Genomic DNA, 21,097 nt, shown 5'->3' on the forward strand with positions numbered 1-21,097 from the left:
GGTGGCATGCCCAAGGAATTCACCGAGTTAATCCACAGCGCTGCGGATAAGGAGTCCACGCCGTTCAACGCAGCAAGAAAGGCCACACCGATGGAGACAAACTGCCACTTTAATAGGAACAAGGGACACAGGGCAAAGCAAGAGACCTACAGCCTGTTTTTTAAGCCAACTGCACAGGGTTACAGGGCAAAAACAACACAGTAGGATAACAATAGGTTTTACTGACTTCTGCCTAATGATTTACCTACACCCTGCAACCTATTCCCAACATTACCCAGGAGTCAAGAAGGAAGTCAGCTGCATGATGCCACCTCTGCCGTCCTTGCTCTCCCTTCTCATACCACAGATTCAGCAGGAACACAGTTTGGTGGCTAAAGCACAGCTGAGAGACCGGACATCCTGGGCTAAAACAGCTTTGTCAGTCTTGTTAAAAGATCTCGAGCAAGTCAGCCTCGTGCCTAATGCTTTCCTATATGCAAAATATTAACAACCCAGCTAGCTGAAGTGGTAAAACACTGAGGGTAATACTGGTGAAGGCACTTTAATAAAATGCTTAATAATGGAGTAAAACACATTGATTCCTTTGAAGGCAATGCATACAGATACCCATTAAGAATCTCACAAACAGAATGCCAAGCTGCTGGATTTTATAAAGGTAGCCAACTGTATTCTTTCTTTTGGCAAAAGGATTAAAGTCCACTGACATATGCACTATAAATCAATTCGTCATTTACTAGTCCCACGACTTAACGACAGGCCACTTGGAGAAACTTAACAAGACTTTTTAAGATATTCAGGGAAATGAATGGCACTACGTCTGAGCCCATACAAAGCGTAAGACGCACAACCTCTCTCCTAGACTCCTCACAAGCCTAAAATAGATCTAGACAGTCCCTCCACTTGTTTGTTAGGGGTGAATATGCTGCTAGGAAAAGCGGGGGTGGGAGCAGATCCCTGAGGTCACTCAAAAGGCATTAAGAATTGTCCTCCTCTCTCCAGCAGAAGTGGGGAGGGAGGAAGAGTCACCTTTTCCCATGCCTTCCCCATGCACATTAACAAATGGTCATTTCAGACGGTTCATCAGCAGAAGATTTTATGCTTTGGCACACCAAAATGTATTCACCATTTCTACCCCTGCATCCATTAATGATTCACGTGCTCGTTCTGCGCAAGGGTAGCATGTTCACAGAAATACCAGAAGGTGATTTTTCAACATTAGCCTCTTCTCAGATCCATATCCTGTTGAAACAGTTCCTTCCCTATGACTTTATATTTAATACTGCTGACCAACAAAACTAACGCACACAGGTTTTTGTTCCTAAAAGCTCAAATATTAATCCTGTAGATAAGACAATTGCACTCAAGTCACAGACGAGCAGATACCAAACACTCTCTTAACGAGCAACAGATCCTTTTCTCCTTCTGATTACTTTTTAAGAAACGTCTTCCTGAATACACCCACATCAGAACCAAGCATCTCCAATACCACCCATGGGCAACCTCTTAAATTACTGCTGTCCTATAAGAAGTACTGCTCATTGATTGCTGTGAATATATAAAGACCAATGGTTCTTCTGCAAAGTTAAAAGTTCACAGTGTAAGGACCATAGACATAAATATCAAAGATTAGGTAATTTTCCCTGTTTATTAGGAAACTGCAGTGGCTTAAAGTTGAGTGGCTTGTTTTCAGAAATGTTTCTACTGCTTTGCAGTACAACCAATTGCCACTGAAATCTTTTCCATCCCTCTTTGAACATTCCAGTAACTCAGTGCTTATGCTGTTATCTGAATCAAAGCTATGAAGTAGAAGTCAAGACTTCTCCAAAATTAAGAACCATGCAGAGGTACCAATACATAATCATTCAGGTTTTGGTATATGCTATAAGCATCCCATGAAAATTAAAGCAAAATATTTCAGCTATATTTCTACAGCTTGCGACCTGTAAATTTATTAGAAGACTTTCAAGACTGTGCTGCTGCGTCTAGAGCTGGTATTCTGTAATAGTCCAACTGTGGGGCAACGTTACTGGTTCCACAGTTTAGCAGAGCTTCTTGTTCTTTGTTCTAGAAAGCACTGGTTATCTTTAAAGCACTTCCTTCACCCTGATGAATTTATTAGCTACAGAAAGTATAGGTTTACATTACTGTAACAAGTGAGTAGTCTATGAATTCACCCTTGGAATGCTCCTCCATTATACTGAATCACTATTACTTCCCTAGTTTTCAGATGAAAAAACATAGAAAGATCAAGAAGCTGCCTTAAGGTTATGTAAGACTTTTGGAGCAGAGAGCCAAACTTAAAATTTACCTTTGTAAGGTTAATGTCATACCTACATGATCTCTCACTGCTGCCACCTTCTGATTCGCTTATGAACAGCTAGTGTGCAGTACCGTATCTGGAACCTACCACAACCATTTTCAAAATATTCTTTCCTGGAAAAGGCTACACACAGGCTATTTTCCATCAAATTCATAAACCCAGAGCTTCAAGAAAGCTAATCAAGGTTAAATCTTTCTTTAACTAGAGCCTTCTGATTTGCCAACATTCGCAATTACATACATCATGCACATTTTCTAGAAATTTTTTGTGAATGTACTTAAAAGTTCAGAGACAACACTACAAAAGCAGGTATTTTAGAAGAAAAACAAATTTGATGGATCTGGGTATATACAAAGAATTCTTATAAACACCTTCTGTTTTACTAGACATAAGAGGAAGCTTGCCTATTAGCAAGTCTTTCTTTTTAACAAGATGGATTAAAAATTAGTAGTTTTACATTGTGTCCACCGCAAGTATGTATGGCAGAAGTAGTCACACAAGGCTGCAATTTACAACTGTGCAGTTTACCAAGACACGACCAACAGCTGACACTTTCAATTGATTTAGTGATCTGTTTCAGAAAATCCACATCCTCACCTACTCTTCTTCAAAACCAAATTGAAAGGAAAATCAAAGTGCAACATTTCCTCAAGAACATCTCTGCTCTTCGCTACAGCGAAAAAGGTTGTAACCATGTTTACATGCTCTACAAACCAGTCAACTGCATATTCTGAATTCAGTGCTTCACTGAAGGGTATCTGAAGGGACCATCTCCAGTCGCAGTTCAAGCAGGGATCCAAGGCTGGCCTTTTGCAATACAAGCAGTATGACAGAAATAACAATTTAAAGAATTTCCAGCCTTTTTTGCCCCCATGGCTCGTTTTCAGTGCCTCAGCATGACATACTACCATTTCAGTTGTAGGCACAGCTGTTTCTGGGGCTGTAATGTGAACCAAAACAAACAAAAAAAAAGAACTCAACTTTGAAGGAAAAACAGGAGTGGGGGAAGAATCTGACACACAGTTGGTTATAAGAACTTTGGGATAAGGTTAAAGAAGGGAAGCAGTACAGAGACAGGGCACAATTACTCCAAAATGGTGTTATCAAAAACTTCACATCTGAAGCTATGGCCACAACAGCTGGAGAAACAGGAACTCACATCAGCTTCAGCAAGGACTCGTCAAAACAAAAATAATTTAATTTTTGCAGTTCAAATACTACATTTTGTAAACAGAGAAACTACCTTCCCTAAAGGAAGGGAGTGAAGAAGTATTAAGCAAATATTCAAAATACTGGGTCTTCCACAAAGAAGAGAGCTCTGTATGGAAATAAGGAACAAACAGACCAGGATTACAAGAGAGAGGTACCGGCTAACATTATCATCAGCAACAAGTCATTTCTCACTAGATGCCTGCATATACTCAGAATTTGAAGCCAGAGCTCACAACTGAGTAGACAAACAATGAAGATCCATGTATTAGTTGCGGGTTTTTTAATAACATGACTTAACTCTCTACATTACAGCATGCAATGAAGTCATAAGCAATTGCAGTGTGATTATCAAGGACTCGAGCAGGGAAGAGAAAACAGTGACAGAGACCCATCGGTCCCAGGTGCACGGTCCGAACCAGGCAGCGACGGCTGGGTCCATCCCAGCTGCCTGGAGGCACGCTCACTGAGGCTAAGGGGGGAATCAAAGGGAAGCTAGAAGCCCCACAGCCCAGAGGATGGCAAGAGGGTGAACAGGAGTTAAGATGTGTGATGTTTTGGGAAAATGCTAAGAACAGAGAGAAAACGTCATGATCAGCACAATCTACTCCCCTCTCAACTCAGAGGTTGCAAAAGCTCCAGGCTTCTGTGAACCATGACAAGGAAAAACTGCTACAGCAATATATTCGTTAAGGGTCTGTCTCATTCAAAATGCAGCTTTAAGCACCGAGCCCCATTTGTTAAAACAAGCCACAGTTCGCTGTTTGAAGAAACCATTTTAAGCTGCTTTATCAGTTTTCACTATTGCAGGGATATATAGCAGCAGAAACACGTTCCAATTTCACTGCAGCAGATGCAATTGTTTCATTAATGTGGTTGAGACCAGCTATGCAGGTATTTCCGTCACAGGCAGGAGCCTACACTGAGCCTGTGCAGAGTCGTACAGCAACAAAAAAAGCCTACCTTCGAATACCAAATGAATTCTACACATGTAAAGGTAAAAGGAGGAATTCAGTTTCTTTTAGCTTCCCCCTCTTTAAAGAAATCTTTCACTGGAACAGATTTAATTCCTTGAAGCATCTTAAATGTTTCTGTGGTCAGCTGCACTCCTACTATCCACTTTTGCTATTATCTGGATCAGATTCATCAGATTCTCCAGCCTCTGGAAAAATGCAACATTACTAGGCCGTGCCAAACATTTTGGCAGGACCCTCTCAGGAAAGGAATGGGCCCTAGGGAAGAGATCAAAGCTGCTCTTATCCTCATTGCCTGTCTGCCAGGAGATGCTGCCACTTTCAATGTGTCAAAGCTGACTCAAATGTCAGGAACAAGTGAACCACAAAGTGGAAATACAGGTATTTTCATTCCACTTCCAAGGGAAGACAAAAGGTTACACTACAGGTATTTCAGGCATTACATAGAGACTTTTAAGCATGCTGGTCATAAAGAAAAGGGAAAAAAAAAAAAAAAGAAGAGATGGCCTCTCATTTTAACTCCTAGCAGATTCATCTGTGACAATGCCAGCACAGAAGCCGGCAAAATTTAGCACCTTTAGTTCTAAAAGAAAGGTTTATTCCAGGCTTGGATTTGTAAGAGGGTTACAGCAAGTTAAATTAGCAGGCTTGCAAAGAAAGATATCATCTACCACCAACCCACGCTACGTGCGATTTTAACATGTGCTTTTAGCCCTGAATTTTTGAAAGTATCATATCTACAATGACTCGTGAAAGAAGAAAGTAGAACTAACCTGGCAGAGAGTGGTAAAATACTCCCCCTGATGACTCAAAACCAGTATTAATTCTCGGATCTTTCAGAAGTGTTGACTCAACTTACTGAGACTAAAAGACAGATCAAAAGTAGTTTTCATTTGGCTTGGCAAAATCACAATGGCTTTTCCCATTGATTCAGGTGCTCTTTGTATTAGGTTTATGAAAGCTGTGCACTGGTATTTAGCATCAAATGAGTTAATGTAGAAGTTTGACTTTAAACAGTTTACAAAGACTAACTGAAACCATATTCAGTCCCAAAATGAGGAAAAGTCTGCTAATCCAGAACACTGATAACCATCCCCATACTGCAACCCAGATCTTTAACCCATCTGCTCCAAACAGTGTACCTTAACCACTCCCTACAGACATAAAACCTGGACTCAAAGCAGCAATATGCATCTCATGTGACAGTTCCCTCCATGCTCTTGAAAAGCATACCTGAAAAGCTCTACTGTCCGAAGACCACTGTCATTGGAAAAACCTGCTTGCAGGCTGCAAAACCTGGCAGCTCATTACATTAGTATTGCTTAAAACTTGACACAAAACAGGCAAAATAGACAAATTCGGATCAGAGGTTAACAGGACTCACTAACAAACTGATAGCTTACATTGCTCTGCCACTTTGTCCTGCTTTCGGCTGGGATAGAGTTAAATTTTCTTCCTAGTAGCTGGCATAGTGCTGTGTTTTGGATTTAGGATGAGAATAACATTGATAACACCCTAATGTTTTAGTTGTTGCTAAGTACTGCTTATGCCAGTCAAGGACTTTTCAGCTTCCCATGCTCTGCCAGGGGCACAAGAAGCTGGGAGGGGGCACAGCCAGGAGAGTTGATCCCAACTGCCCCAAGGGCCATTCCATACCATACGGCGTCATGGGCAGTATAGAAACTGGGTGGGGGGGTTGGCCGGGGAGCAGCGATCGCTGCTGGGAACTGGCTGGGCATCGGTTGGCGGGTGGTGAGCAATTGCATTGGGTATCACTTGCTTTGGATATTATTACTACTATTATTATTATATTGCTATTATTACTGCTACTGTTTTACCTTATTTCAATTATTAAACTGTTCTTATCTCAACCCAGGAGTGTTTCTCACTCTTACTCTTCCAATTCTCTCCCCCATCCCACTGGGGCAGGGGCAGTGAGCACGTGGCTGTGTGGTGCTGAGCTGCTGGCTGGGGTTAAACCACGACACACTTCCAAACTGCCTTTCATATTCATGATACGACAGTTTCATCCCTGCTCTTCAGAAGAAAATTGTCCTTCCTGATCTTTCTTCAAGTGAGCTAGTCCAGGGAGCTTTTCATTAAGTGCAGCTCTTAACAAATTATATTAGTGTAACAGTAATGGCCTTAATCTGGGGCTGGTTTGTTTAAATGGCTCTTTTTTTCTAATTAAGTATTAGCAAGTCCCTCCCTGCAGCGCTACAAACAAGATCTTCGGTTTGCCCACTAAATACTGCTTGGAGTCCTTCAGCCAACACTTGACAGAGGCTGGGACGACCTACCAGTAAAAGACTACCCTGTACTCATTCCTAAGAATCTGCTACCAGCTGCCAACAGAAATAAGATACAGGCATAATGTGTTTTTAACTTGACTCATTATAGCTACTTCTCCAAGTCTCAGGTAGCTCGAGCACAGCTTGAGACAAGGAACAATATAACCGAATAAATACATACCCCACCAGGTAGAAACAGCGGCAAGCTAGCCCTTGTGCCTCAGGAATGCAGTCCAAGCAGAGTCACAGAGTCACAGACCCCCCGTCCTGAAGCACACGGGCATAGTGCTGAGGAAAGAACCCAGCGTAGCCGCAACTCCTCACTGCAGCACAACAGTGCATTTGGAAACGGAGTCAGTGTCAGCTGTAGACACAACTGCACCACACGGGAGCTGTGACTTCCCTCCTTTGTTCACTGAACACGAACATGTGCATCCCAAGCACGCTGAGGTGTATTTTATTGCTTGTGCACTAATATGGGAGCTTTTTAGTGCAAGTTTTGATATACCAGAAGTGTATCATATCACTGTTCTTTTATCACCTTTCTTGGCACGGACATAATGAATATTTCACTGCAAGGTCGGATACATTCAACTTTAGCCGACTAGTCTTGAGAAGGCTTTTAAAAGGCGTAAAGGCCTACACTTTTGGGGCTTAAGCAATAAAAATACTGATGCCCATCTATGATCCTTTTCTTCTACCAGATCTAATTATGCCTTTTTAGAGAGAACACACACAAATTGCAAAAACACCGCACAGCTAAGCAGCCACACACACAAATATGCTAGCTCTTCAATATCCACCTCCACATCCAACTGCACAAAGACAGTAGTTAACTCTGTGATTTTGGTCTAAAGAAATTGGGCTTGACGACTTGCTTGCCAACGGGAATCAAGTAGTCATACATTTAAAGCCTCAGCCAAAATCAGAATGTTTCCTCCCACATTCATGGCAGAGTCCACATGAAAAAAAAAAATCCACAAAATCTTTACCCAAAGCAGCACAAAAAGGGAGCAGATTTGTTCGAAATAAGGATGAAGTTTACCTACCACTGAGGAGATGCAGACTTATAACCAGAGCCAAAACCAGGCAAGATCCATGTTATGGCTCCTTACAGAACCATTGTTCAACTCGGGTGTCCATCAGAACTCCCAGGTTGCTTTCTGCAGACTTACTTTCCAGCCGGTCGGGCGCCCAGCACGTATACAGGTATATAGGGTGGCTTATATAGGGTATACCACCTGCTACGTGGGGTGGTTCCTCCCCAGGTGCAGAACTTGCATTTCCCTCTGTTGAACTTCATTAGGTTCCTGTCTGCCTGTTTCTCAGACCTACCCAGGTACCTCTGAATGGCAGCACAATCATCTGGTGCATCAACTTCTCATCTTGTATCATCTGTAAACTTGCTCACAGTGCACCTGGCCCCATCATCTAGGCCATTAATGAAGAGGTTAAACAGTATTGGACCCAGTATCAACCAGTGACTGGCCTCCACCAGGACTTCATGCCACTCTGACCACAAACCTCATAGACAAACTGAGAAAGTACAGGCTAGATATGCGGACGCTGAGGTGGATGGGAAACTGGCTGAACTATTTCTCGTCCACCTCAGTGACAAATATCTAGTCCATACTTCCTCATTTTGTCCATGAGGATGCTATGGGGGAGTGTGCTAAAAGCCTTACTTCAGTCCAAGTAAACAACATTCACTGCTTTCGCCTCATCCACCATCCAGTCATCTCTTCATAGAATGCTCTTAGGCTGGTCAGGTGTGATTTCCCCTTCCTAAAGCCATGCTGACTACTCCCAGTCACCTCCTTGTCCTTAACATGCTTGGAAATGGTTTCCAGTATTATTTGTTCCATCACCTTCCCTGAGATGGAGGTAAGCTGACCCATCCACAGCTCTGGATCCTCTTTCTTAAAAGATTCCTTCTGGAAGACAGAGATGGCACTTACTGTCTTCCCGTTGTCAGACACCTTCCCTGATCACCACAGCCCTTCCAAGATAACCAAGTGACCTTGCAATGACATCAGCCAGGTCCCTCAGTGCTCATGGGTGCATGCCATCAGGTATCATGGACTTTCTTATGCCCATTAACTTGTTTTAAGTGTTTCCTAACCTGGTCTTCCTTCACCAAGGAGGAGTCTTGCTCTGGACATTCCCACTGTCACAGGGATCTGGGATGCCTGAAGGCTCATCTTCCCAGTGAAGACCAAGATGACAAAAGCAATCACCAGGTACTTTTCAAAAGCCATATTTAACTGACCAGGCCAAACAGCTACAGGGTTTTTTTTTTTTTTTTTGTAAAACACCCAGCCCTTCCACCACTCTAATTATCCACTCTTAGAAAACAATTTCTACTAGGCTATCATTTTAGATTTCCCTCTCATATTAGAGATAGAGCAAAACAGTTCACACAAAGGTTTTTAATGAATTTTTTACATGTAGCTGATTAATATGCAAATTTTGTGTCTTTAGAGACTCTCCCACTACTCAAATTCTATTACCAAACTTTTTTTTTTTTAAAAAACACTGTCAATACATAGCTATAGCAGTTATGTAATTGAAGAACTCTTAGAATAGTCTGTTACTAATTCTGACATCTTTGGTCTAGAACCTGCTATACCTGTTCCTCAATGATTATTTACTCAGGCTTTTCACCATGTCCCGGAGATCGAGAAAATTATACCAATAAACACAAATGGGTAGCACGCTCAAAGGACCTAAAGCTCCAGAGAACATTCTGCTTGACAGGCCCCAGTGAGGGGCAGAAATTTACTACAAGGTCTGGAGAGGCAACATCGATCCCTGTCTCCCAAAGAGTCTGAACCCCTGTTCCTCACCAAGAAAGCCATTAGTTCTTTTATTGAACTTCATATCTTGATGTCTTCCTAATTTTAGAAGTTATCAAAAGTATAGTTTTAGCAGCAACTTAAGGAAAAACAGTTACCATCTAGAAGAAATCCATCAGTGACTTTTCTTATAGAATAGGAATTAATTTTTTCCATAGCTAGAATAATTTAACCCTTACAAATCATTATTAGTCTGTCCATTTAGTCATAAAATGCCTGAGGTTTACTTAAGTGAATGCTTACCAAGATTGAATTGGTGAGCATTTGAACATGAAGACAAAACAAGGTAATGTTTGGTTATGTAGTTGTGGTTCACTTTCAAAGTTTCCCCTTGATTTACACTTTTACTGCAAGCTTCCCATATTCTAGCCTATTCCCAATCATATTAAGCATTTCCCAAGCAAGCCAAACTTTAATGACTTCCCTCTACAGTTCAGTCATCAATCAATCTCTTAGAACTCTCAGAAGATTAACGCTTCCTCCATTGTTTCAGATTTAAATCTCAGGAAGCTCTCCTTCAATCACTTTTTCCAGATGGACTTTAATCAAACATTAATAGTCAAAAATATTAGAACACCTTTATAGGTGAACATCTCCCCAACTGACTAAAACAGGTAAAACTGAAGAGAGAAAAAAAGAGGAGATAATGAAGATTCAAACAAATTAGCTCTCACACATTGGGGACAGAAAATTCCTAAAGCTGGAACTAGGAGGAAGGAGCCAGCCTGCTCACCACAGTCTCAATTTCTCTCCCAAACATAGGCAGTTGCAGATTTTGGAGTGTCAGTCTTCCTTCGGATGTTGTGGCTTTAAACTTGGCTTTGATTGTCACCTTTGCCTCCACCAAGGCCTCTGGAGATGTTAGATGGAAGCTCTACAGCCAGTAGCGTGATCTCAGGTTGGCTCTTCCTTAGCAATTGCCATTGTGAGAGCGCCATACCTACACCAGCCAGGGTCAACCCACCACACACACAGACATGCATGTTATAGCCACACTATGAAATGCAGTGGTATAGACAACTATATAGACTAGCTTAGGTATTGGAACAGTCCAATTATATTACCCACCAACAAGCAGATGAAATTACTCTGCCAGCCCAGGAATGGTGCCATCCAATAATAATCCTGTCTTTTTACCATTATCTGCAAGAGCTAGTAAGAAGCTAACATTGAACTAGGAGTGTTCAACAAATGATTGGTGGTTGTCTTCTAATGAGGGAGTAAATGAGGCTACAGCTCCTACACCGATCATGTACACCTGCTGTACTTTCTCATGAATAAAGAGTGGAGGCCCAGATGTCAGCGGAGCACAGTGCTTCTCAGTCTAAAAGCTGCCATCCTCAAAGCAACTGAACAAGGTTAGAGATAGTGACAGCTCTTTTCTTCCTGGAACACATGCTTATCTTTCCAAAGTCTCATATAACATGACCACAGAACAGAAAACCCATGCTATTCTAGCACTTCCTCAGTAACCTTGCACAAAAAAGATGGGTCAGCAATAGTGGGTCACTGCCAGTTCCTAGAGTTTGCTAAAACATAACCTTTTTTTTTTTTTTTTTTTTTTAAAGTTAAGTGTCAATTTATAGGGGTAAAGATCCTCCTTTAAGTTCCACAACCGTCAGTGCCTGCAGCGATTCTCTGTGCAAGTGTATTGTTTTATTTTGTGATCAGCAGAGACTGCCTGTGGAGACCAGGCCAAAATTCACTGTTGGTACAGCTTCATACTCAACTCCAGACAGCCTTCAGCTGATTTACTGTTATCTCCACAAACACACACACAAAAATAATGAGAAATGGCTGCAGTCATTGGATTATAGGTTGTCTCCCTTTGGGTGGAAGTTTGCGGTCTGACCTTTTATTTCAGCAAAACCATCTAAAAAAAGCGGAAGAAAGACTTTATTTCCTGGATAAAAAGCGTATTTCATTAAAAGTTTACACTTCTGCAAAACTAATGAAAATATTTCCTTGTATACCTGAATATCCACAGCTGTGAGGCTTTATCACTAAACCGTAAGGACACGTATTAACTGTGTCATGACAATTAAAGATGCTTGTCCATTAATGACCTATAAGTACCCTATTACCTGGAGTTTCTTTTTAAACTATTTCCAGATGAAGGGTAACTTAGGGCACAGTCAGATGAGCCCAAACTGGCAGCAGCCAACAAGCAAAAAGGTTGTTGCTCCTCCTGTCATCCTCTACTGAGGGTTGCCATCCCCTCTGTTCTGCTAGTTGTCTGCTCAGTTCCCTAACTCTGCTCTTTAAAGTGATCTAAATTTAAAAGAGAAAAACTAGCTTAGGAACTAGAGCAGGGGGAGCCAGGAAAAAAGTTAGAACAATTTCTTAACTCATATTAGCAACAACCAAAAAACGTATCTGACTGTTCTCTAAACAGGATTTTGACAGATTTGCTGTTTACGTTAATATTTGAAGGCTTCCTTGGGCAAACTTACTAGAGAACTGACACAGCACACAGAAAAGAGTAGAGGGAGCCTGTTTTCAGCAGAGGAAGACTGAAGTCAGAAGTCATCCAAGAAAATGGATGCATTCCCAGCAAGTGACAGATGCCCAAACAAAAGAACCCTCAATGGGCACGTTTCTTTTGGAAGCCAGAGGAGTTCACGAAGCTGGCAGAGTTTAGTAGTTAGAACTGGCATCTTCTGGGCACCAGGGTTAAATCCGAGCTGATCCTAAAAACTCAAGTGACTCTGGGAGCGTCATCTGTGACACACACATAAATTTTGCTTTTTTTTAAAAAAAAATGTTGTTTTCTTAGACTGTCTCAACTAAAGCAGACTCTTCTTAGAGATGAAAACTTGAGACACTCATCAAGGAGTTAAACCAACACTAAACCAGAAACCACTTTGGATTTTTTTCTTCTCTCACAAACTAGAATTGCACCTGACGCATTTAAAGGACTTTGGTAAACCAGAGCCAAAACTTACTCTTTCAGCACAACAAGCCATCTGAAAACCAACACCCGCAGTAAAAGCATGACCAGCATGGAGACTGCTCCGCAGACCAGCAAGCATCAGCTGTTACAGCCTCCCCATCCCCGCCACACACGACAAGCCCTCCCTTCTCTACCCTCGGAGCAGTCAAACTTCTCATAGGTATTCAATGCGAACTAACCAAGCTCTTCCCATTAAGAAAAGGCTCACATATCCAGTTCATGCTCTTCCCCAACGAAGAATTTAACGCTGATCAATGGCCACCGAGCCACACCAACCTGTGCTTTCCCCTAGCAACGACACAGGCATATCCCACTTCCGAGACCTACTTCTGGAGGAGCGCAAGGCAGATGTGCAGGGGTTTCGCAGCAAGCTGCGGCTCGCATGCCTCAGTGCCGGCACGGGCAGGCTCAGCTGGGACCACACCTCACTGCCCTGGCTTTAGGGAGCTGAAAGCAAACAGCAGTGCAACACGAACAGCACCCCAGCTCCAACAGGAACGCTGAGGACCGGAGCTAGAGGTTATACCAACTGAAAGCCAACACGGCGAAGGATCTCAGCAGCACACACCTTGAAGGGACTGCTTTCCAACAACAACGCTTTCACCTTACTAGTCAGTCAACCATTACTGGCCTGAATCAGGTAAGTTCAGTCCTAACAGATCCTGACCAAAAGTCACGCTTTTTTCATTTCACCAATTTTAACCATTATTCAGCCTCAAACTCATGGTAACACACACTCACTGCTCCTTACAGACAAGTCATACTACACCTTACTACTACGACCCACAAAACATAAGATGATTGTTCAGCGCTCTCCCACCGGCAGTGATTTACAAACACTGAGCCTCTATGGTTGTAGTACTTCTACCAATCCCAGAAAAGGCTACAGTCTTTTTGCTCCAAACTAGTATACCTGGAGATCATGAAAAACACATTTATTTGCTAACAGGATAATCACCATGGCAACTGGCTTCCAGGAAAGTAACAGCCAACAACTCCAGGACAAAGACAGGCCACTAAGGAATTCGTTAAGGGAGACCAACCAGCTCACACAAATCTGAAAAATACTGGAATTTGCCAAATTTGTCTCTGAGGAAACTGTAAGTAGGCATCTGCAAGCTTCTTATAACCCATCACACAAGTTGAATCAATAGCAATCCATCTCAGCATCTCAGTGCCCTTTAATGTTCTTTGAAACTTGTTAGACACCTTGTAGGGCAGTTTTAGGGCAACATTCTCCAATGTACACAATTTCACCTTTCAGACCACTTCTTTATATCAAAAGAAAACTTTATCTTATACTCAAATTCTTTACTGCTCCACACATTAGTATTCACTTTTAGTCATGAGTTTGAATAATGAAACTGCAGTTATTGTAAACAACACTTAAACAATGCTTTTCATGAAACAGAATGTTTTACAAAGGTAGATCAACCTTGTCTTACAGATAAGGAAATACAGATTAATGCCTTGCTTAGGGATATAGAATCAGGGACACACAGAATCTACATATTCTTACAGGTTTTCAGAGCTACTGCAGGAATTGTTCAATTTTCACAGAACGGCACCTTTTTTGGGAAATGCGCACCAATTTTAATTGATGGAATTACAGAGACCATAACTTATTCATATACAACTGAAAAAAGGCACCTAGTTGGCTTGCCGAATCCAAGTCCCTGGTACACTATCTAAAATATGCACTAAGATCATAACGGGCAGCTCAGCAAACCATTTCACCCCTGAAGCTCTGGTGCATTTCTCCAGTTTTCATGAACGCAGCTCAGAGGAAACAATACTCTTCTGCCCAATGCTATTTTAGTATACTACCACAGCCAAATAACAACGCCCAGGTTAGACTGAGGAACACATTTAAAGTTTTCCAGACTAAGCTCTGCCCGCTCGTAATAGAGACATTTACCAAGCTATCACCCCTTGATCCTAGCTCTGCTTGTAGGGGAATGACGGGAGGAATAACTGCAGTACAGATAAGGATCCCCTTCTCAACCACAGCACTTCACTGCCAATTACAGTTTACATTAGCATTGCAGACTCAGTCCATTTTGCCTCCCTGTTATAGGAACAACAATATCAAGCTATTAAGCCAGACAGGTAGGTAGGTTAGATCTGCGTCCCTCCAGTACTGTCTTAGCCTGAATCACCAGAGCTCATGAACAAAAGCTCTTAAGGAAAGTGTGTCTCCTAAATACATACTGTACAGCAATGTAGCATGCTGAATGATTCAGTCAGGTATCTACTTTCAGCACATTAGTTTTCCTTTTTTGGGGAAAAAAAAAAAAAAAGACTAATGAATAATCAGTCTCTTCTGGAAGACAGAGATGTGTTTGGCTGCCTTTCACTATAACCCACAATTAATCAGTAAGACTGCCACTGCCTTGGAGCGTTAGCATGAACACCTACACCACAGAAAAGATAACCATGTCCAAGCAGTTTACGAAAGAAGAGTCAACAGATGTTATCAGTGCACAGTGGCCTCTTCTAAGCCCATACAGAGGAAGTTAGCCAACTTCCTTATTCCAGGTTCCTCTTAAACAGCTAAGGTTCTCCATCTTCTGTTACCTGGGTGAGACAAAGCTGCACAGTCGTAAAGCAAAGCCCACCCAGCTCTGCTAGTCTTGTACATTACAGGCAGATTGCCCTACAAGACTGCTTCCTTCTGTGAGCAAGAAGACCACTGTGCTATGACCTGTGCATAAGAAGGCAAGCAAGACCTACTTCTTTTCTAGCCTTCATTGAAGATGCTTTCCAACTCAAGGTGGGTATATTCTACCTTCATCTGAACGCTTTGTCTAACCAAAGAGAGAAACCACCATCGCCTTCCAGGTACATTTCAATGACTACTTAATGTCTGTCAGATGCTTGGAAGAAGGAAATCTCTACAGACCTTGGTGGCATTTAAGAACTGAACGGGTAAGCAGTGAAGGCTCAGGTCATACAACACAAGCTCTTCTGAAAGGAATCTCTTGAATAGTCCTACAGCAGGTTCAAACAAAGTCACCCTCCACACAATGCCAGCTGGATATTCTGGTGCTCGTACAGTCTCACTGTGCATATATATATTCCATTGCTAAAACCATGAATAATGGTGCAGATCAATCTGAATCTAAAAAATATATGCCTAGAATTCTCTTTGCCCTATAATCAGATGGCCTTTTCTTCCCATTTGTTTTAAGTCATAGTAGGCATACATACCTCAAAATTGCTCAGGCTAGCTTGTCTCTTTGCATAGATATGCTCACAGTTGTAATCCAAATGTCTTCAACAGAGGTCTAATTTTAAAAACACTTAGAAGTATAAATTCCACAGGAAACAGGAAAGTCAAGGGAGGGAAGGAGATACAATTTATGGGCTTCTACATTTGCAGACAGCTGCAGTCAGTAGTGTAGGTCATTTTCAGAGTAAATCTTGGCAACAAAGCTTCTTTGTAGAGGAGAAAGACCTGCCAAAATTAACAAACATAGTAAGAAACACCATTAACATCTGATAAGCAATAAAAGAGCACCACAGATTCAGAGTCTCCTTCAGAGAAAAGAATTAACTCCTATTTGAAATATTGGGTTTCTGCTAGCTTTGACGTATTTAAAATCAGAAGCGGCCTCTGAAGTTACCTCATATTCTGAGTACTTTAACCTAATACATCATCTCAAGGAGGAAAATTCTTTAAGCATTCAGGTAACGTTTGATCCTAACAGAGCATACAACTCAATGCCACACCACAGAGTGCCTTGTTTCAGACAAAACTTCCCAGCTCGTTAGATGCCTCGGTGTTCACTGCGTACTTTCACACAGGAATGCCTGTGTGACCAGTGTCAGACTGAAGACTGAAACTGTTGTCCAAAATGAGGACCAACACAGAGAGTGATGGAAGTCCAACACAGCAGGGCTATAAGGTGCATACTAAGGGAGTTCCTGCACAGTGCAAACATTTAGGAATGCTGGTGTACTTCTGGACTTAACTACTTTGGATTTAAGTTAATAAAATGTAAACTCTTTGTGGCAGACACCTTCCAGTCTATGTTTGCATTTCACATAGTATGGCAGATCTATGTTCCAGACCAAAGCTGTTCAATATTACTGTGATACAAGTTTTTTACTTTTGGTACAGTAGGATTCTTCTTTACAAATAAAAAAGGTCAGCTAGTTTTGCATTATCATAAAATGCTTCTGAAAGTATGAAGAGATTTCACTTTGCAAAAAAAAACATTTAACTCTGTACAATCACTTGTTTCCTTCTTCTTTCCTTTTCCTTCTGTGACCATTTTAACATGCTTGGCTGGAGGAACAATTTTAAGAATTTGGAGCTAATATTCAAGCTTAAATACTCAAGCTCAAAGAATCAGCTCACTGTGCTGTGACAACATCCAGTGTCTCAATTGTTTAGGGGTTTTAAGAAGTTTAAGTATTTAAATCATAGCAGACTACTCACTTTCCAGCAGCGCTGACAAATCACATCTAGCCTGCCACATTCACACTGCATTTCATTCACATGCGTGTTTATCCACTATTCAACATTGTGCCAAGTTCACAGAATCACAGACCGGTTGAGGTTGGAAGGGACCTTTTGAGGTCATCTGGTCCAAACCTCTGCTCAAGCCGGGCCACCTAGAGCCAGCTGCCCATAAACCACTTTAACAAGCCTCACTGTTAATACCGAAACACTACCCTCTCTCTCACCCTAGAGAGTTCACGTGAGTCCCCTGTTAACTCTAAAGAAACTCATATCCTCATCAAGAGGGTACTGTCTTCTCTGTACGTACCACTTCATCAAGCAGTACCCAAGCACACCGCAGTGATCACTTTCACAATTCCTTAGAGGACAGACATAAGGGAGAACCGCCAGCCATGTGTTAGAGGTGAGGAGACTTCAGGTCCATCAAGGGGAAGCCACTCAGCCAGCTCGTCTGAGCAACAGCTTAAACCCAGCGATCCCAGTTCCCAAAGCCCAGCATTCATCAGAAAATGACAGCTATGAAGCCAGCTGAGGAGAACACACCGTATCGGTAAAACACACGGGAGGAGTGAGTGGGGAGAGGAGGCTCCTCCCCCAGGCCTCTAAGCAAAAATTCCTAGAAACCCAGCCCAAGATATTATCTCGCCAATTATTTTTTAATGGTTCAAAAACAATTCTCCGAAAGACCAGACAAGGTACTAATACAAGGTTTGCCTAACTCCAGTCAGGCATTGAACAGGAGCCGACATGCTAGATATAACCCATTTCCTAAAGAAAGTACCTCTTTAAACACACAGAAAAAAACTGTAGTCTTTCAATGATTTCTATTTTGTATCTGAATTAGACACAGATTTTAATTACTGGATCTTTAGCTATGATCAAATAAGATGTGAGAGAGCCCAAACCATGCCAGAGACCTGCTTAAAAAAACCAAATCCCAGCAACTTTCATGTGGTACATGCGGGGAACCCCAAACTTTTTAATGGCAAAAACCATTTTTTTTAATGGCATGAGAGCCTGAAGTCCCAATTTATTTCTAACACAAAATTGGCACAAAGTAGATCTTCCTCCATCTTTGTTTTGCTTCCATATTTTGAATGGCTTCCAGATCGGCTGAGTGGGTTTATCAGGGAGCTGAACAGGGCACAGTGGAGACAAAGCTCCAATAAACTCGCCCATTTGGCACTGTGAGGCTGTGGAGGTCGCCGAGCAGCGCAAGCCCTGCAAGCCGGGGGGGCCACTGTCCCCAGACAAGAGAGGGGAGAGTCCCCCAGCACCGAGAGAGGAACAGTCCTCCCAGCTAGCACACCGGGCTTTCCTCACCTCCGCAAACTTCCAGACGGAAAAAGCATCTATCCTGAGAGGAACATCGTCCCATTGACTAAACACAAACCTATTCGTAACATGTCAATCCTGCTTAAGACAGGACCAGCAGCGAGCAGCGAGGACAGCGCCGCTTGCTCCCCAAACGCAGGAGGACTCTTGCACTGGCTTGGGCTCAGGGCATTACTGCTTCAGATGCGCGTTACTAAGGGCTTCCGCCTTGCAGAAACATTTGATTTTAAGGTTTGCGGCTGATGGACACCATTTCTGATGTAGCGGTAGTTACGTTACTCTCCTCCTCCTCCTCTACACTTCCACTCAGATCTTTATACCTTCAGTTTATACCTTCTTTATACCTTCAGTTTATACCTTCAGCCCACCAAGAAGCCTCCTTAACTTTCCCGACCGATCGAATCTTGTAGTGAAAGCGATGCCTTAACCCACTAAACGTGCTTTGTTGGCCACAGTATTTGTTACTAATGCACACTAGGTACTTCTGGTATCAACGATGACAGCAGCTGCACACACAAGTTAAGCTGACAAATCGTTTCAGTTCAAAGCCTCATGACTTTTGGTACTTGTAAAGCTCCAAAGCCACTGCTTTACATCTGAAGTTCTCTACTTTAAAGGCCTGTCTCTGAAAACCCGTTTTTAGAACGGCAAAATCTGAGCTCATGTCAGCACAACGAAATAATTAGTATCTTAATTATCCCATAAAAGACAGCTAAAGCGGGGAGGAACAGGCGAAGAGTACACCCAAACTCTGGCTACCTGAACAACCAGCAAGGCCAGAGCCAGCCGGCTCCTCCGAAACAAAGAAGCCAGGCGGCCCCAGCAGCGCCGTCGCCGACATCGCCGCAGGCTCGCCCCGGGCCCGCGCCTCCCCCGGCCCAGGCAGCGCCTCCGCGCAGGCGGGCAGCGCGCGCCGGCTCCGGCGCTGGCGGGAAGGCGGCGCCCGCGCCCCCGCCCCCGCGCACCTGCGCCCCCGCCCCGCCGGAGCCGGCAGCGAGGCCCGCGAGCCCCGACGGGCCGGAGCGGGGTGACCGGGGCGGGCGGCCCCGAGGCGGCTGTGGGCCGCGGGCCCCGCCGGGGGCGCCGAACCGGCCACAGAAAAACGGGGCGGCGGCGGGGGTGGGGCGGGAAAGCGCGGCCCAACAACAGGTCTGGAAGCGGGGGAGGCCGCCCGCGAGGAGCGCAGCCGGGGACGCCGCGCCCGCCTCGACCCGGCCCGCGGGGGTCCCCTCAGCCCCTGCCCCGGCCCGGCCCGCGGGGGTCCCCTCAGCCCCTGCCCCGGCCCGGCCCGCGGGGGTCCCCTCAGCCCCTGCCCCGGCCCGGCCCGCGGGGGTCCCCTCAGCCCCGGCCCCGGCCCGGCCCGCCCCGCGGGGTCCCCTCAGCCCCGGCCCCGGCCCGCCCCGCGGGGTCCCCTCAGCCCCGGCCCGGCCCGCGGGGTCGCCTCAGCCTCACCCCCGGCCCGCCCCGCGGGGTCCCCTCAGCCCCGGCCCGGCCCGCGGGGTCGCCTCAGCCTCACCCCCGGCCCGCCCCGCGGGGTCCCCTCAGCCCCGGCCCGCCCCGCGGGGTCGCCTCAGCCTCACCCCCGGCCCGCCCCGCGGGGTCCCCTCAGCCCCGGCCCGGCCCGGCCCGGCCCGCCCCGCGGGGTCCCCTCAGCCCCGGCCCCGGCCCGGCCCGCGGGGTCCCCTCAGCCCCGGCCCGGCCCGCCCCGTGGGGTCGCCTCAGCCTCACCCCCGGCCCGCCCCGCGGGGTCGCCTCAGCCCCGGCCCGGCCCGCCCCGTGGGGTCGCCTCAGCCTCACCCCCGGCCCGCCCCGCGGGGTCGCCTCAGCCCCGCCCGCCCCGCGGGGTCCCCTCAGCCCAGCCCCGCCCGCCCCGCGGGGTCACTCACCGGCCGAGCGGGGGCGCCCCGAGTGCGCCGCCGGCGGCTGCTCCATCCCCGCGCGCGCCGCCAGACCTCTCGCCCCGGCCGCGCGCGACGTCAGCGCGCAGCCTCGCGGGGCGCGCGCGGTGACGCCAGACGGCGGGGCGCGGGGCGGGGCGCGGCGCGAGAGCCCGCCCACTCCGGCCCCTCCCCGCGCCCCGAAGCCCCGCCCCCCGCGGTGCCCCGCCCCCGGGCGGTCGCTGCCGGCGGTCACGTGCGGGCCGCGGCCCCCGCCCGCCCCCGCCGCTCCCTCCCGGCGGCGCGGCCCGGCCCCGCCGGCTGGGGGCGCTGCGCAGCCCGGGCCCGCCCGCGGCCTGCAGGGAGGCGCCCGTCGGCGAGCAGGCCTCGGCCCGCCTTCTGCCAGGGGCGGCCCCGCGGCACCCGGTCACCCAGCGCTTCCCCGGCGAGACGCCGGGGCTCCTTGGTGCCCCTCGGCAGGGGCCGCGATCCCCGGCGGCGGGAGTCACCTCCACCGGACCCGGCCTCCGGGAAGGCCCCGGGGAGCCTGCCCAGGCCGCCGCCCCAGCGGGCCCGGGGTCTGCTGAGCGGGTCCGTGCGTCGCCTGTGATTTCTAAGCATCTTTCCCGCATCCAGAACGGCAGGCAGCAGCTCTTTTGCGCCCCTCCTCTCCTAGAGCCTTTTTGGAGTGTTCTTTTTTCTCCGCTCTCACTCCTTCCCCCATACACACAACTCGCCGCCGAGCCCCGCCGGCCCTGCTTTTGTGGCCACCGCCGGAGAGGCCTCGTGGCCTGCGCTGCCCGGCCAGCTGCCCC

At 46.0% G+C, this 21,097-nt stretch overlaps 1 protein-coding gene across 3 annotated transcripts in view; it reads right to left on the reverse strand.

Moving 5' to 3' along the window:
• Nucleotides 1-20,328, reverse strand: part of LOC104033786 (transmembrane and coiled-coil domains protein 1) — a 120,644-nt gene extending 100,316 nt beyond the window's left edge. For all 3 annotated transcript variants that reach the window (XM_075714659.1, XM_075714658.1, XM_075714657.1), the window contains exons 1-2: nucleotides 20,292-20,328; nucleotides 15,813-16,059 (exon numbers count right to left, since the gene is read on the reverse strand). The gene's annotated coding sequence lies outside the window, so the exon portion shown is untranslated. The remainder of the gene's footprint in view (nucleotides 1-15,812; nucleotides 16,060-20,291) is intronic.
• Nucleotides 20,329-21,097: the final 769 nt, after the last annotated feature.

This window comes from Pelecanus crispus, chromosome 7, assembly GCF_030463565.1.
Source record: "Pelecanus crispus isolate bPelCri1 chromosome 7, bPelCri1.pri, whole genome shotgun sequence".
Classification (NCBI taxonomy): Eukaryota; Metazoa; Chordata; class Aves; order Pelecaniformes; family Pelecanidae; genus Pelecanus; species Pelecanus crispus.